Source organism: Blennius ocellaris (assembly GCF_963422515.1).
Source record: "Blennius ocellaris genome assembly, chromosome: 10".
NCBI classification, from domain to species: domain Eukaryota; kingdom Metazoa; phylum Chordata; class Actinopteri; order Blenniiformes; family Blenniidae; genus Blennius; species Blennius ocellaris.
Genome location: NC_137659.1, coordinates 28,952,637 through 28,970,632, shown reverse-complemented (window position 1 = coordinate 28,970,632; position 17,996 = coordinate 28,952,637).

The window sequence follows — 17,996 nt, the reverse complement described above, 5'->3', positions numbered from 1 at the left end:
TCAAAGTAAATGACAACATCCCCCTACAAGCATGCACACACACACACGCACGCACGCACGCACGCACACGCGCGCGCACACACACACACACACACACACACAGCAGTCTCTCCACAGTCCTTCCCTCATTTCTCCTTCCTTCTGTTTTTCCTTCATCCATTCCATGTCCTGCTATTTCATGATTATTTTTGTTTCACTCTATTCAGAGATGCTGACTTACTGACTTCACAGAAAAATGGATACTGTTTCCGAAAAAATTAAATTTTTAGTAGGTATCCAATCAGAAGAGATCATTTAAACCTCCAGTTTACACAAGCAATACAAATACTGTAAATATTATTAATATTAATATTTACCGTAAAAATAAATGCTGAGAATAAACTGTGGTGAAAGGTGAAAATGTTTGGTTCACACCAGAGAAACACTACAAACTTTAAACTGTGTTTCTCTTTATTCTCATATTTCAATTCATGTTGGAGCAACCAGTAATGTGTTCAGAATCAATAATGTAATATCTGAAGCTTAATAATCTTTCCCATTTCTAATGTAATAAAGCCAATAATGCAATAGAAAACAAACTTACAGGCATAATTTAGAGAACACTGTACATTATTTAACCTCAATCCTCAACTCTACTGCCCACAATACATATTTTTGATAAGCTACACAAAGATTTCCTTTTCATCAAATGCAAGAAATAGTTATTGCATTTTAGAATGAATAAATAGAATGTAAACAAAAATATTAATTGCAGAAGGAAATCCTTTAAATAAAAATGTATTAACCAGCAAATAGTATGACGGCATATGTAATAAATGTGAAAATGTCATTACATAATTGGGAAATTATTTTGTTATTGGCTTGTATTTATAATTGTTATAAGATGATTATGTAATTGGCAGGCCAACAGCTGTAAATCTATTTATTGGTGAGGTTTATCTTCTTTGTCACAATGGTGTGGATGTGTACTGTCATGATGCTGCGCTCACTCACCCCTCCTTCCTGAGTTTTCACTCCTCCCCTCCTGTGTTCCCCTTAGCTCCGCCCCTGTGCTCTCCTGCCTCCTCCTCCTGGTCACAGCTGTTTGTAATTGTCATTAGTGTGTGTATTCAGTTCCCCTCACTGGGAGCTCTTGTTGCCAGTTCGTCTGTTCTCACACCAGTCTTACCCGCCATTATTCCTCGTGTCTCCTTTGTGTTCTGAACTCCTGCCTGCCTGACTCTCCTCCTGAATTTCCTCCTCTATTGACTGTGCTAGTTTTGACCTCGGACTTCCTGACCAAGTGTGTTTTTCAATAAACACCTTGAACTGAGCACCTTGTCTGCAATGCAATTGAGTTCCACTATTCCTGACAATACGAACTGGCCATGGACTCAGCTGGCACACAATTGCCCGCCAAACCACCAGAGGTTCCAAAGGATCTCCATTTCCTGAATGTTCAACTCTAGGGGCACGCTGCACAGAGTGATTGTCTCCTTGCCTCAGGTAAGTGCTCAGGTAAAGAACCGACCATAGACTCAGACTCCGGTGCTCCCCCCATACTTCAGTTGCTGGACCTTCTGGTTCCGCTGCCTCCTCCGTAGTGTTTTCCGGGTGAGACAGTGACACTACTGCAGTTCGTTTTTCAGTGTGAGTTGCATTTCGAGCTCCGGGCAGCTGCTTGCCCGACTAATTGATCCGAGGTGGTGTTGATTATTTCCAACCTGGGTGGACAGGCCGTGGGCTGCAACTGAGTGCCCCTCAGGGCACTCACTGACCTGTTTCAGCAATCTCTCAAGGACTGGGAGGCCGCTCACACCAGCATGACACTGCAACAGGGATCCTTGTCAGTGGCTGATTACGCTGTATCTTTCCACTCTTCTGCCACTGACAGCTGCTGGAACCATGAGGCTCTCTATGATGCCTTCCTGTTTGGACTGCCTCCTCGTTTGAAGACTCTCCTACTCTCCCTGGTGGCTGACTGGTGGTGTGCGCCTCAGGACTTAAGGAGGAGAGACCCACGAACTCTGGAATCGGTTCAAGGACCACCACTGTTGCCTCATCATCAGCTGCCTTCTGTTCCTCCTGCCTCAGTGCCCTCCTCCAGCACAGAGGAACCAATGCAGCTGGGCTGGACACGTCTGACACCCAAGGAGTGGGAGAGATGCTTCAGACTCTGGCTCTACATTTACTGTGGTCAACCCGGGCACCGCCTCAACAACTGTCCAATATGAGACAAGTCCTCAGATAATATGCCTGTGTCGCTTCACTCAATCTCACATTTGAAGGACTCCCACCATCCAGTATATATACTATATATACTATATGTATATATACTCTGTTACCCTCTCGACTCTTTCCATCTCCCAACAGTTGGAAGTAATGGTGGATTCCAGGGCTGACGCGAATCTCATGGACTCAGAATCAGAATCGTCTTTATTGTCATTGTAACGGGTACATTGTCATTGCATACAAAGTTTGGGGGAAAGAAGGACAGCATGAGGTGAGGAGAGGAGGCAAAAAAAGCAGATTACAGACTGTGCTCTAAAGGAGCACAGTCTGTAATTGGGGGGGAAAAAATCCACCTCAGGTACGTTTAGCATCAACAGACAGGTTACAACATATTTCTCGAGACAGCACTTGGGATTTGTGAAGGGTAGTTTTGCAGCCTGTCACTAGGAGGAGGTGTTTCGGCGCACAGCCCATCAGGCGCGCAGCCATGACTCCTCCCACAGCCTCTGCTTGGAGTTGGGGAGGGGGGCGCAGCAAAGGCGGTGAAAGGTACTGGTGAATTCCAGTGGGCCAAAGTATCAGGGAAGGGGAGGGAGGGAGGGAGGAGGGGGGGGGGGGTGGCAGAGCCTTCGTTCCACACTCCATTAGAGGTGTAGGCAAAACACAGCCTTGGCGACTGGGTGTCTGGGAATCCGAAATGTAGATTAGGTTTGTTTTCGTTCAGGCGCTTCAGCTTTATCTGTCGACCTTGAGTGTCTCTGGTCTCCAATGCTGCTCCAATTGTGGCAAGATTTTAGCTTCCCAACCGAGTGCGAATATCCTCCAAGATCGATCCAATTTCGCGTAAACGTTCAAGAATCGTGTCTTGAATTGGTTTATCACATGAGTCTGAGCGTTCAGAGCTCGGTACAGTCCCTCAGTGACGACAGGCAGCCTTCCCAATGCAGCGGCTAGCGTCTTCTACACTTTGTGATAGATCAGAAAGCCGCCAGCTCCAATCAGCAGCATACCTGCTATCATGAATCCCAATATGTAGAGGTCCTCCATGGAAAGAATGGCCAAACACAGGGACCTCCAGGAACCCCAGGAATCCAGCATGTATCCGGCTGCAAACGTCCCATCAGAACATGCAGGCTCTCCTTTGCTGATCGTCGTGTTGTAAAAATGTGGTCAATCGCATTTAGAGACCAGTTGATTATTTCCATGGTTCCTGGTAAATTCAGATGTGGGAGTGAAAGACAAGAGACAATCAGACAAGGGACAGTACAGGACGGGAGTAGCAAGCAGGGAAGACGAGGGGGAGGGGAGAAGAGAGAAGCGTCCACCTTCGCAGAGAGCCGGAAGAAGAAAGACTCGCAGCTGGCTGAGAGGCTCCAATTGGACACTTTCCCCTCAACCCGACCATTGAGGCTCATGCTCTGGATGGAGGCATCTTGTCCCGGATGACTCAGACCTCTCAGCCAGTACAGGTTAGGTTCCCCGATGGTCATTCCGAGTCCACCAGTTTCCACCTATTTAAGACTCCACAATTCCCTGTGGTCTTAGGTTTTCCCTGGCGTCAATGGCACAACCCCAGTATTGATTGGGTGATGGGATCTGTGAGGAGCTGGGGGCTCTGGTTTGTCCTCTAAGAACTCCACCCAGCTCACTACTGTTTCCCTGGCAATCAGCTCTGCTGCACCCTCCCTGGACCTCAAGAAGATCCCAGCCTGCTATCAAGATCTCTTGGAGGTGTTTTCTAAGAGCCGGGCTACATCGCTGCCTCCACACAGGCCCTATGACTGCGCTATTGACCTGCAGCCTGGCGCCCCAATTCCTCATGGCCGTCTTCACTCTCTGTCAAAGCCGGAGCAGCAGGCGATGGACGACGACATCAAGACTTCCCTGGAACCGGGTATTATCAGACCATCTTCTTCGCCCGCAGGAGCTGGATTTTTCTTCATCTCAAAGAAGGACGGGTCTTTGAGATCTTATATTGACTATCGAGCCCTCAATGCCATCACTGTTACGAACTGCTATCCTCTGCCACTTATAACATTTGCATTTGAGCTCCTCAAAGACGCCAGCTGCTTTTCCAAACTGGACCTCAGAAATGCTTATCATTTGGTTCGCATTTGTGAGGGCAATGAGTGGAAGATGGACTTCAATACCTCCTCTGGCCACGATAAGTAATTGGTTACGCCCTCCGGAGTATGTAATGCACCTGCCACCTTTCAGGCCTTAATCAATGATGTTCTCAGGGACTTTCTCAATTGTTTTGGTTTTGTGTACCTGGGTTATATTCTTGTGTTTTCCCCAGATCAGGAGACTCACATCCAGCATATGAGACTGGTCCTCTCTCGCCTCCTGGAGAACAACCTATTTGTTAAAGCAGAGAAATGTGAGTTTCACGTTCCCTCAACATCATTCCTCAGTCTGATCATTTCCCCAGGACAATCCGGGTGGACCCTGCCAAGGTCAGCGCTGTGGCCTCATGGCCCCACTCCAGAGAACCGCAAACAACGACAGCGCTTCCTTGGCTTTGCCAACTTTTACAAGAAGTTCATTAAGGATTTCAATATGGTTGCAGCCCCATTGCACAGACTCACCTCCACTGTTTCTCATTCTCATGGACCCCTGAGGCTGACCAGGCGCCCATGAACCTCCGGACAGCTTTCTGCTCGGCCACCATTCTCGCTCAAGCAGATCCCACAAGGCAATTCATGGTGGAGGTTGGCCCTTGAGGAATGGCAGCATTGGTTTGAGGGCTCCAACCCATCATTGTGTGGACAGATCACAAAAATCTTGGTTAGCTCAGAACAGCAAAGAAATTAAATGCGGGGTCATCCTTTGGGCGGTGGAGCAACAAGTGTTGGATGCTCTTGTAGGGATCTCTTACCTAATGATTAAGAATTATTGAAAATAGTTATTAATTATGTTATTAAAAATTTTAATCTGATGTGTATCAGAACCTCGGAGCTCCACCTGTCTTAACAGGAAATGATAGCCATTTCAGTTCTATCAGTCTCATAAGATCTACTAAACACTTAATCAGGAATTTGAATTAATAATTAAATTAATTACAATTACCAGAATTAACAGTAAAGATTGGAGGATTTTGGCGTTCTTGACACAGAAGAGGTCGACATTTCATTCTCCTTTGTGCTCATTAATAACACAGCAAGTATGATTGCAATATTATATTTATTTACAATGAAAACAAACAGAAACAATTCTAACTACCTATATACAGACTCCTGCCTCCCCACCTGCTCCTCAACAAGCTCACTGTTTTTATCATCAGCCACTTCTTTCTCTTTTCTTTTTTCTCCATCCACCTCACAGTGATATTTACCTTTATTTCATTCACACTGCATTCAGTGCCATTCACTCCTTGTTCCTCCTCCCCAGCTCCTCCCGACACTTCCTCACTCTCCTCACATTCACCCGGTGTATTTACATCTCAGCAGCCCGTCTCCTCGGTGAAGCCCGAGGAGCGCCGATCGGCCGCTCGGACTGAGCCCCAGCCACCGCATCTCCCCGGAGCCCGGACCGCGGAGTCACCGCCAGGAGGGGGGAGCCCCCAGGTGAGGGCCCCGGACTGCGGCAGCCGCGGCGGCAGCACCGGGGGACTCTGTGGAGCCGGCTTGAGTCGACAGGATTTCACCGTGTCCCTCCTCACCGTGTCCCTCCTCACCACAGAAACATTTCATGCCGGCTGAGCTCGCGAAGACAATGTCGTCAAAATCATTTCCTCTCCCAGGGAACCGGAGGCTGAGCTCCTCACACCGGTTGTTGAGTATCATCAATACTTGTCTTCTGAAACATGTCGTGTGTTTCAGCAGCGGAGACTTAATTCCAGAGGCCATGTCTCTGTAGCAGGAGACTACTGTCCCACATCTGGAAAGCTCCTTGGTTAAGAGCTCATCTGGCGCATAAGGAGGGACATTGGACAGGATGACCCGGACAGCCGGCTGAGACAGCGGCTGTACCTGGACAAACCTGTCCGACACGGTGATTCCCGTCTCCACCACGGGGTTGGCCTTCTCCACCTGGTCCACAAAGACCACCACGGCGCCGTTCATCTGGGCCGCCGCCTTCAGGCTGCTGTAACCAACCTTCTCCCCCACAGCCAGAGCAACCTGCTCCACCTGCTCCACCTGCTGTAACCAACCTTCTCCCCCACAGCCAGAGCAACCTGCTCCACCTGCTGCAACCAACCTTCTCCCCCACAGCCAGAGCAACCTGCTCCACCTGCTGCAACCAACCTTCTCCCCCACAGCCAGAGCAACCTGCTCCACCTGCTGTAACCAACCTTCTCCCCCACAGCCAGAGCAACCTGCTCCACCTGCTCCACCTGCTGTAACCAACCTTCTCCCCCAAAGCCAGAGCAACCTCCTCCACCTGCTGCAACCAACCTTCTCGCCCACAGCAATCTTCTTCCACGCCGCCTCCCTCTCTTTAGCAGCCGCTGCAACGTTGCATTTCTTTTATTTAAATATGTTCATATTCGCCATATGATGGGATCAATACTTCCTGCTCCACTGGCGTAAAAAACTCCGCCCTCCGCGTCTCAGTTGTCATGGTGACTCGTTGAATCGGGGCTCCATTGATGCAGTCTTTTTAGAGTCGTGGTGCACGCGCTTAACTCCAGGTGAAACTACTCCGAGTTCATCAAACTAGTCAAAATCCGGTGTCGTGGAACTGAAAACTCAGTGTTTTCTGTCTCAGTGTAACTCAACTCAGAGCTCGGGGTTAAGCTCATGGCTTGTTCAACTTGCTTTGTGAAACGGACCCCAGGAGAGGTGTCCCCCAGTCCAGGACAGGTGTCCCCCAGACCACATCCTGTCCCCATCATTCCAGCTCCACCACAACAGCTAAAGGCTAAAATGTAAACATTACCTGCAGGAACACAAGAAAAGGAAAGACACTCCATGGAAATGTCCTGCCTGTGATGTGTCCCCCTGTGTTGTGTTGGACAGAATCTGTTTTTTTGAGTGGCACAAATAATTTGTCTTCACCCGACATTATATGTGTGACCTTTTGTAAATAGCTTTACAAAAACGCCTGAGGCATTGCTTCTATTTCACTGTAAATATCTGTATATAACTGTTTTTTCAGTCCTGTTTTGATACATTTTAGTTAATTATAGTTTAGATATACTTCACAAGTAAACTAAATGATTCATTGCGCATGTCGAGGAATTTTATCATCAATAAATCTATGTTTTTCCCAACCGAATTTGTAGTTTTATGGTGTTTTTAGATCCACTGTGTTAATAAAGTATGCCAAACTGAAAACAATACTTCAGAGCTGCATTTATGAAGTTGTCCTGAACAAAATGAACAAAGTTTATGGATTTTATATCTGCGATATAAAGGAAAAATCAATTGTAGTGAAAAACGGCAAAAAATGCTTCAGGCCCAGCAGGACATTTTCCACTCATCTCCCTCTTTAATTCTCACCAAGTGATAAGCGTTACAGAGGTACAACTTGGTGAAGTGAGTTGAACGCTAAGTCAATGAGTGGAAGTGGAGACTTATTTTTGGCTGAGGTCATTCAAACCTCTGTAATCAATACAAGGGCGTAGGGATGTGTCCTTCTAGGGATGAGTGCACTTAGCAAGATGGCGCCTCTGACTGGCAGTACCTCAGCTCGCCTCCTGCTCTACAGATTTTTAATGGTCATTTCCACAACATATTTGATCAAATCAACCCGCTTTTCAAATAGATGTGCCTCTGCCTTGCAGATCTATGATCGGGACTCTCTGTTCAGAATTAAAGAGTCTATGGAGGACCTATTTGGTACACGGGACGGGTACGAACAAGCGTTTCCTCCTCCCTTCACCATCGCCCCCGACTCACCTGAGTACCTGCTGCTGTGTCGGGCACCTCGGAAATTCCGCAGGAAATCGAGGAAAAGAGTCTCGCGTTCCGGAGTCCAGGTTCGGCGAAGATGCGCTGCTGCCCGCCAGGGCTCTGCCTTCCTCGGCCACGGAGAACACGCGCGGTGCTTACGCCGGATTCCGCTCCTGTGTGACGGCGCACCCACGCCGCTGCCCGCGCGGACTGCAGCGGGTGTCCTGGAGCCTTCTCAGCGCTGGAGCAGTGGTCAGTACTGGCTCCCCTCGCGTCCACGCGCTTCCGTGTTTACACCGGCTTTCCCCGCATGGTCCAGCTGGAGCCCACGTGACCGCTGGACGTCCCTTCGTCCAATCACGCTGCCCTCCGCAGACACTGCTTCCGTGACGTCATCATCGTTGCGTTTTGGCCTTTTGAATGCACGGTCTACTGCAAATAAATCTTTCTCATTGAACGATCTTTTTATAAGAGAAGACATGGATGTAATGTGTCTATCGGAGACATGGCAGAAAGAGGATGAGTTCATTCATCTCAAGGAACTCTGTCCCCCTGGCTGCTCTGCTGTGGGGAAGCCCCGCCCCTCTCGTCGTGGAGGAGGCCTGGCTGTTGTCTACAAGGACAATTCCTCGTGCAAAACGTCACAGACCCAGGATTTCACTTCGTTTGAGTGCTAGATGGTCAAGGTGGGCTCTTCCAACCCATTTTACTGTGTGTTGATCTACCGCCCTCCTGGCCCTGCTGCTGTGTTTTTAAAGGATTTTAGTGACTTTTTATCCTCCATAATAAATTTGGAATCTGTTTTGATTCTTGGAGATTTTAACCTTCATATTGATGACAGCTCGTCTTGCTCTGCAATGGAACTTTTATCACTGTCGGCAGCTTTTAATTTTGAGCAGCATGTTTCCAAGCCCACACATCAAAAAGGTCACATTTTAGATTTAGTTTTTACACTTGGCCTAGACATCTCAAATCTGTCTGTAAATGATGTCCTTTTAAGTGATCATTGCCTCGTTTTATTTGATCTGAGCTTCAGTCCCGAGCCTAAGCCTGCAGAAGTTAGGTCTCAGAGGCGTATTATCTCACCAAATACAGCAGACTCTTTTTCTGCTATGTTTGACCCTCTTGTGTTCACGGACTGCCTCGATGTGAACAATTTCATGCACTGTTTTAATACTCACTGTATTGAAATTTTAGATCAGGTGGCTCCTGTTAAATTCAACCTGTCAATACAGAAGACAGTGTGCCCCTGGACGAATGAGGCCATCTTGGGTCTGAAGAGACTTTGTCGAAAGATTGAGCGTCTGTGGAAATCGACAAACCTTGAGGTGCACAGACTTCATCTGAAAGATCTTGTGGCCTCTCTAAATGAAACGATGGAGAATGCCAGATCGGACTATATCCGAAAACTGGTTTCACTAAATAAAAAGAATCCCAAAGTGTTGTTTGACACTATAAATTCTCTTGTTTGTCCGGATGCTCCAATTACCCCTGTATTTTGTGAAGCAGACAGTAATTCCTTCTTGAGATTTTTCACTGAGAAAATTAAGTTGATCAAGGAGAAAATCCCTCCCGTTTTGAGGGGTCCCCTTGCTGTCACTGAACCGGCCCCTAGCTTGTGGTCTTCCTTTAAGTCTGTGTCTCTTGCTGACATTTCGACGTTGGTGACAAAAATGAAACCATCCTCTTGCTCATCTGACGTCCTCCCATCCAGGCTTTTTGGTAAAGTTTTTGAGGTAATTGGCCCCTGGGTCACCAAAATGGTGAACCTCTCGCTTTCTTCAGGCGTGTTTCCCAATCCTTTTAAACACGCCATAGTAGAGCCATTACTTAAGAAGGCAGGCTTAAACCTGACTGAGCTCAGTAATTTCCGGCCTATTTCCAAGCTCCCTTTTTTGTCCAAGATCCTTGAGAAGGTGGTCTCGGAACAGCTGTCAGTATTCCTGGATCTAAACAACATGCACGAGACATTCCAGTCTGGCTTTCGTAAACATCACTCTACGGAGACAGCCCTACTGAAAGTGTCCAGCGACATCATGATGGCCACTGACTCCGGAAAGTGCACTGTTCTTGTTCTCCTGGATCCGTCCTCAGCCTTTGACACTGTCGACCACCAGATCCTGCTGAGAAGACTGAGGGACGAAGTAGGACTGTCAGGGTCAGTTCTTCAGTGGTTCACATCTTACCTTTCTGGTCGCAGCTTCAGTGTGACAGCTAACCAGATAAGGTCTGAATCAGCAGACGTGTTATGTGGTCCCTCAAGGTTCTGTTTTAGGTCCTGTATTGTTTTTGTTGTATTTGCTACCGTTAGGGAAAATCATCCAGGGTTTTTGTGATGTATCTTACCACATCTTTGCCGATGATATCCAGCTCTACTGCACTTTTAAGCCAACTGAGCTCCACAGGCTTGATTCCTTGGTCCATTGCTTAGCTGGAATCAAGCAATGGCTGAGTGAAAACACTTTGCAGCTAAATACAGACAAAACAGAAACATTGGTTATAGCCCCTGACGATTTAATTCCAGGGATAACCCAGCACTTAGGTGACTTAGGCCAGTCTGTTAAACTGAGCCTAAGAAACCTGGGTGTTTTTCTTGACAAAGACATGTTGCTGGTGCAACACTGTAAACAGCTGACCAGGAACTGCTTTTTCCAGCTGAGGAGAATCTCCAAAGTCAGGAAAATGGTTTCACAAAATGATTTGGAGGTGATTATTCATGCTTTTGTGTCTTGGCGTTTAGACTATTGTAACAGTTTGTTTTCATGTCTAAACAAGAAGGAGTTGTCTTGCCTGCAGTTAGTGCAGAACTCTGCAGCAAGAATCCTGACCCGCACAAACAGGAGGACGCACATCACTCCTGTCCTTAAAGCTCTCCATTGGCTGCCGGTGTCCTACAGGACCAATTTCAAAATTCTGGTTTTAACCTTTAGAGCTTTGCATGGTCAGGCTCCATCTTATATCAGAGACCTGATCCAGCCTTACGCCCCAGCCAGGGCTCTGAGGTCTGTGGATCAGAACCTCTTGATGGTTCCACGTACTCGGTTCAAGACCAGAGGAGACAGGTCCTTCCAGGCTGTTGCTCCCAAGCTTTGGAACGATCTCCCGCTCTCTCTGCATTCTGTTGATTCCTTCAAGGGTCAACTAAAGACCTGTTTATTTGTTCAGGCTTTCGCTTAGTTCTTTTATGGATGTTATGTCTATCAATGTGTTGTCTTTTCCTTTTAAATCTGTATTTGCATTTTATTCCTGTGTATGTTTTTACTGAAACTGTGAAGCGCTTTGTGACCTTGGTCTGTGAAAGGCGCTGTATAAATAAAGTTTACTTACTTACTTACTTACTTCTCAACAAAAAAGAAACCTGCCCCCTCTCGAGAGGAATATGGGTGTAGCAGTCAAACTCTCTGTTATATAAGTCTCCATAGGCTCCGTTTCTGGTTTGGAGAGGTTATACAACTTACTGGTGGGCAACGGGGCACCTGTTATCAAGTCAATCTGACAGTCATAAGGCTGATGTGGGGGCAGACATGAAGCATGGTCCTTGAAAAAGATCTCCTTGAGGTTGTGATACTCAACGGGAACTAAGGAAAGGTGTGGATTTTGGAGTTTAAGCCATAGGAGGCCCAATACCAGTGGGGACAAAGAAGAAGGAACAATGTAAAAAAACGTTTAGCTCACAATGGCTACCAGATACCAGAAGGGGCACAGGAATAGTCCGGTGAGAAATACTGGCTAGTAATTTACTGTCTAAGGCAAATACTTTCTTGGGCTTAGTGAGAGGCTCAGATTGAACATTGGACTGTGAGACAAACTGACAATTGATAAAATTGTCATCTGCTTCCAAGTTCACTAAAGCATCGATGGAAAACGAAGAGGAAATAAACAAAATAGTTCCTTTGAGTTGGATACGCTTTGAGGAGGGATCTGTAGAGGTACGGCTTCCAGCCCCCTGCCTGAGGCTGATGAGCCTGGTCTTTTGTCCGATTGGGGGAGACAGATAAGAAATGGCCACCCTGACCACAGTAGAAGCAGAGGTCTTGGTTCAAACAGCACTGCCGGTCCTCTGGGGTGAGTTTCATTCTCCCACGTTACATGAACTCCTCGGTGCTAGGTGGTTGAGCCATAGGAGCAGTAGTGGTAGGGATCTCTCGCCAAGATGGAGCTGGAGGTAATTCATGCTAACGAGGTGACCTGGACTGGAGGGATGAGACAGGGTAACTGGACCTCACTGCTCTTTCCCCACATCTCTCATGAAGGCGACTGTTAGTCTTGTACTCAGGGAAATCAACTCTTCTAAATTGGATGTCTCATCTCGGACCACTAGCATCATCCTTAACCTCCTCACTTCGACCACGAAAGAAGATTCCTTGGACTGCCATCTCATCACACCCACACTCAGTAGCTAAAATACGAAAATCGATCGAGTCAGCAGAAACTGAACCTGAGCCCTTGCATAGTGAGAGAAGTTGTCCACTAGCCTCTTTACTCTGCAGCAGGTGGTCAAAAACTCTTCTAAAGTAAATGACTCAAGACTGTTACAGTGTGGGGAGTTACTATTTGCTAACGCAACTGCCCAAGCGTGTGCCTCCCCAGAGAACAGACTCAACTCAACTCTCAACTCAGCTTTACTTATAGAACACTTTAAAAACAAACACAGTTGGCCAAAGTGCTGAACAGCAGAATAAATAAATAAATAAATAAATAAACAATAAATAAATAAAATACATAAACAACACAGAATAAAAAATGATGGAGAACAATATAAAACAGTAAAAATAATTAAAAAGTGTAAAAAACAATATCAATCAAGATTGAGTTCAAAGCCAAGGAGAAAAACATGCTCTGGAAAAAAATGCCTTTTCAGAGAGGTTTTAAAAACAGGAAGTACGGTGGCCCTGAAGTGCAAACCACAACAACAAATCACTAAACACAACAACAAATTGAAAAACACAACTGCAAATTGAAAAACACAACACAAATGAAAAAACACAACTGCAAATTGAAAAACGCAACAACAAATTGAAAAACACAACTGCAAATCAAAAAACACAACACAAATGAAAAAACACGACTGCAAATCAAAAAACACAACACAAATGAAAAAACACAACTGCAAATCAAAAAACACAACACAAATCAAAAAACACAACTGCAAATGAAAAAACACAACTGCAAATCAAAAAACACAACACAAGTGAAAAAACACAACACATTAACTTAAACGGAAAAGGTAGGAACCAGTTGGCAGAAAGAGATATCGCAGAGTTGGTGGAGGAGTCACCAAACTTTTGCCACAGCTGCTGCAAAAGTTTGGTGACTCCTCCACCAACTCTTTCCCGCAGCTTGGACAAAACATTGTTCCTTGGTATTTTCTCCTCTCGAATCCAAACGCGCCACGAGTGAAATGACTTCCGGTTCATAAAGCGGCAGGGTCCCGTCGTCCAAACAGCGATATCTCTTTATAGAAACAAAGTAAAGTGCGTTGCAGTAATCTAAATGAGTGGTGAAAAAAGCATGGATTAAAATCTCAAGGTGATTGGTATTTTATATATAGCTTTGTTGAGCACTTTGGATACCACTAGGTGATTGTAAAGGGCTATAGAAATAAAGTTTGATTGATTGACTGACGCAATGACAGAAAAGGTTTTGACTTGTCTCAACTGAAAGGTGAGTTGTCTCAACTGAAAAAAGCTGCACTTGACCATTGATTTTATTTGTAGATCGAACTTAAGAGTCCAGTCTGACACCAAGGTTTTTTGTCCAGTGCATTAGGTGTTGACTTAAGCCCCGGTCCCACCACACACAAGTGCCGGGGCGGAGCGGAGCGGTACGGAGCGGTGCGGAATAGAGACCCCGACCGAAATTTTGGGTGGCGTCCCCACTGCAGAGAGGAGCGTGGAAAGTGGGCGGGGCTTATGAGCTCCGCAGAAATGTGACATTATAACAGAAGAGAAAGTCGTCAGATGTAGATCTTATGAATCCTCTGTTGTTGTTTAAATTCTCCACTTTGCACTGTTATTTTTTGCAGCGGAAAAAAAAAAGTTACTTTTTGCAGCAGTCATTTTTTGCAGCGGAGAGCTGCAGCCGCAACTTCCGTGTTTGTTGTGAGAGAGCGAACGCTCGGCCACTTGCCCCGCACTCGAGCGCTGGGGGGCGGGGTAAGTGGCCGGAGCGTTCCCCCCGGTTGGCTGAGGCACAGACACGGGAGTCTGAGCTTTCTGCTCTAACGCAGGAGGCTCTCCACTCCGGCGCTGATCGCGGTCCGGCAGCTCAGCGCCGCGGTCCGTCCCCGCGATAAAGCGCCACTGACCATGGCTGAACAGAACCCTGACCGCCTCTGGGAAGCAGAGCTGCCGGAGCGCGGTCAGCGCCGGAGACGAGAGCTCCAGACTCCCGTGTCCCGGACGCACATCAGCGCCACGGCGAGCGCTATGCTGCTAACAGAAAACTCCAACGTGATGCAAAGTCCCTCCCCCCGGTCTCCCCCTGCCTCAAGTCGCTCTTTAACAACAAACACTAAAGTTGAGCAGCAAAGAAAAGAAAAGGAAAATAAAAACAACCAGAGCACAGCTGACCACACTGACAGCAGAGGATTCAGCCGACACATTAACATATTGAGGGCGTGTCGTAAATCACTGACCAATCAGCAGACAGATACATTAAAATATTGAGGGCGTGTCGTAAATCACTGACCAATCAGCAGACAGCAGCTCAAACTCAGACCCGTTCCATGGTCCTGGTACCCCAACGGAAGGGGAGCAGAAAAGCGGTGGCCTTTGGAGCGGTCTGGAGCGGTTTAGACCGCATTCCTGTCGTGACACGTGAACCGGAGCGGTTTAGACCGGTCTAGGCCGGCACTTTTTGTGTGGTGGGACCGGGGCTTTAAAGGACCCAGATCAACCTGTACCTTGTGTCACGCCCCACTCCTCAGAGGCCTCCTAGGGGCGTGGTTGGGTGTTTTTCCCTCTCCTGTCTCTCCTCCCCTTTTGTTTTCAGGTTGTGTTTAAGGAAGTGGAGCTGCTGAGGGAATCACCACCTGATTCAGTTCAGCTGCGACGACCAGGTGGAGCTCGTTGTCTCCTGATCAGCTACACCTCTTAAACGGTGCTCAACTCGGCGCTGGATCGTAACACTCCCTGAGTCAGTAGACCTGCGTGTGTTGTCTCCCAGTTTAGTCTTACACGATGCCGCTTCCTTTTGCTTCCCTTTGAAGACTCGCCAGCCTCAGCTTCCTTGGTTCCCTGACCCACCGTGACCAGACCTGACTCGTGCCCCAGTAGCTCCCGCCTCAGCAAGCAGTCTTGACCTCCTGCCTCCGGAGCCTGCAGCACCTTCCATTCTCTCTTGTTAAGAGAATAAACTCTTCCAAGTGTACTCATCTGTCTCCCGCTGGTTTCTCCGCACCTGAGCCTCCGAAGTCCCACCGTAACACCTTGGTGGAATCACTCAGCCTAATCAACATGATCTCGGTTTTATCATTGTTTAAATATAAAAAATTGAGGGACATCCATGTCTTCATTTCAACAATGCAGTGGAGGAGCGGTTTCACATAAGCATTTTCCTGATTAAGAGGAAAATACATTTGGCTGTTGTCAGCATAGAAATGAAAAGCGATGCCATGTTTCCAGAGAATTGTTCCAAGAGGAAGTATGAAGAGGAAGAATAGAAGAGGGCCAAGTATAGAGCCTTGAAGCACTCCACATGTAAGAGGCGCTGCAGAGGACTCTACGGTTCCAACATGGACACAGAAACTTCTATCTGCAAGATAGGATCTGAACCAATTTAAGGCATTGCCTTAAGGTATGCCTACCAAGGTCTGCAGACGACACAGGAGGTTCTGGTGGTCCACTGTGTCGAAGGCAGCCGTAAGGTCCAACAGAACCAGAGCAACCAGAGTCTGTAGTCAGGAAGATATCATTAAAAACCTTTAATAGTGCCGACTCAGTGCTGTGAAGGGTTTTAAACCACTGCATGCTTAAAACTCACAGGTACACTTCCATTTACTAAACTGCTATTTAAAATGTTGAGCACAAACAGTGCCAGTGTGGGAAGAACCGCTTTACAAAGCAAAAGTGGAATTGGATCATTGGGGTCCAGCAAGCTTCATGTGGCCAATGATCTCTTTCAAATAAGGCTGAGTGACAGAATCAAACTGTTCAAACTCTGACAGAGGGAGAGGGGTCATAGGCAGGACTGCTAATGAAGGCCTTAATGTTCACAACCTTATTAGTGAAATAGCTCAGGAAGCTCTCACACACCTCACAGAAGTTCTCTAGGCAGGCTGGTTCTGGAGCATTTAGAACAGCGTTTATGTCACGGTTCACTCTCAGAGACTCCGGTGCGGACAGAAACACAGCAATCAGGAGTACTCTCATAACACTTTATTAAGAGACAGAACTAAAGACTACCCAGGTACTTTAAACTAGCAAAACTGAACTCAGAGGTACCACAACAGACACACTACTCCAGCTAAGAACCACCCAAACAAAACGATGGACCCAGCGGGAGACTAAGGAGCACACTGCCCGGAATGAAGTGGTGAATGTGGAATGGCGTGGCCGGCGCTGGAGGACATGGGAGGTGGAGTGGTGCTGAAGCTGTTGGACTGGGTCCAGAACAGAGTCCCAGGCAGGAGCTTGGTGCAGCAGGGGGGGTCTGGTACTGCAGCAGAGGAGAGGCAGGTTAACACAGAGCCACACAGACTGAGGCAAGGCCAGGCAGAGCAGGGGACCACTAACTGTTGGTAGTTTTACAGTCCAACGCCGAGTCTTCATCTGATGCCAGCTTTATAGAGAGAGAGGTGTATTGTTGAGAGAAGCCTCACCCTGCTGCAGGTGAGAGACCTCAGGTAATCAGCACTGCACTCCTCCACCTCACAGCATGCAGGACACGCCCACCTAGGAGAGAGGAAAGGAGGGAGGAGGAAGGAAACAATGCTGCCACGAGGCAGAGCCAGAGGTGGAGGTCATGACAGTTTATAGTTTTAAACATAACACGAGGATTGTGATAGTTTGAGGCAATAATATTGGAAAAATGTTTGGATTTAGTGGATTTCAGAGTTCTCTGATAAGAACACCAGCTGTCCCTCAACATCTGGAAGGACAACTGTAACTTATCCTTCGCTCAGCTCTCCTGCACTCCCGTCTGGCAGCGCATGTGGCATCATTAATCCATGGCTCGAGTTTAGGTTTAGAGTCTTGTTTTTAACAGAACCACAACATCGAAGATAGTTCGGCCAGATGAGTCAAAGTGGGAGGATAGTGCCTCGACATCTGAATTATAGACCAGAACGTCAGTTGGCCTGGGAGATGAGTAAAAGGCTGTGGAAAACTGCACTGCAGTGGAAGAGTTAATAACGTGGCAGTGTTACCCTGGAGCGCTAGATTTAACATTATGACAGGGCAGAGGCACATCAAAAACAACAGGCATATGGTCAGAAATCACAGCATCACAGATTTTTAGGTTGCAAAGAATAAATCCACATGATAAGATCAAGTGTGTGTCTGCATTCTTGCATAGGACCGGCGACAGACTATACAATATTAAAAGAGTCAGTTTGATGTAAAAAGTATTTGGCCATAAATATCTAACAGCAACATTCGTAAGCATCATGATTGATTAAATAAGGCGAAAGTAATTAGTATTATATTGTTAAAATACACGATGCTTGCAATGTTATTATAGTGCTAATCATCTTGAACTCGCACTATAAATGCTGGGATATTTTTATGTGTGCATATATATATATATATATATATATATATATATATATATATATATATATATATATATATATATATGAATATATTTACATGACTTTAAACAAAGCAGGCACTCCTTACGTCACCACTAACGTCACCTATGAGTTTGGGATTGTCTTTCTTTGGGTTTTGGTTTCTTACTTTCTATTTCTACCCCTCCCTTGTCCTAATAGTAACACTTTTCCACTGT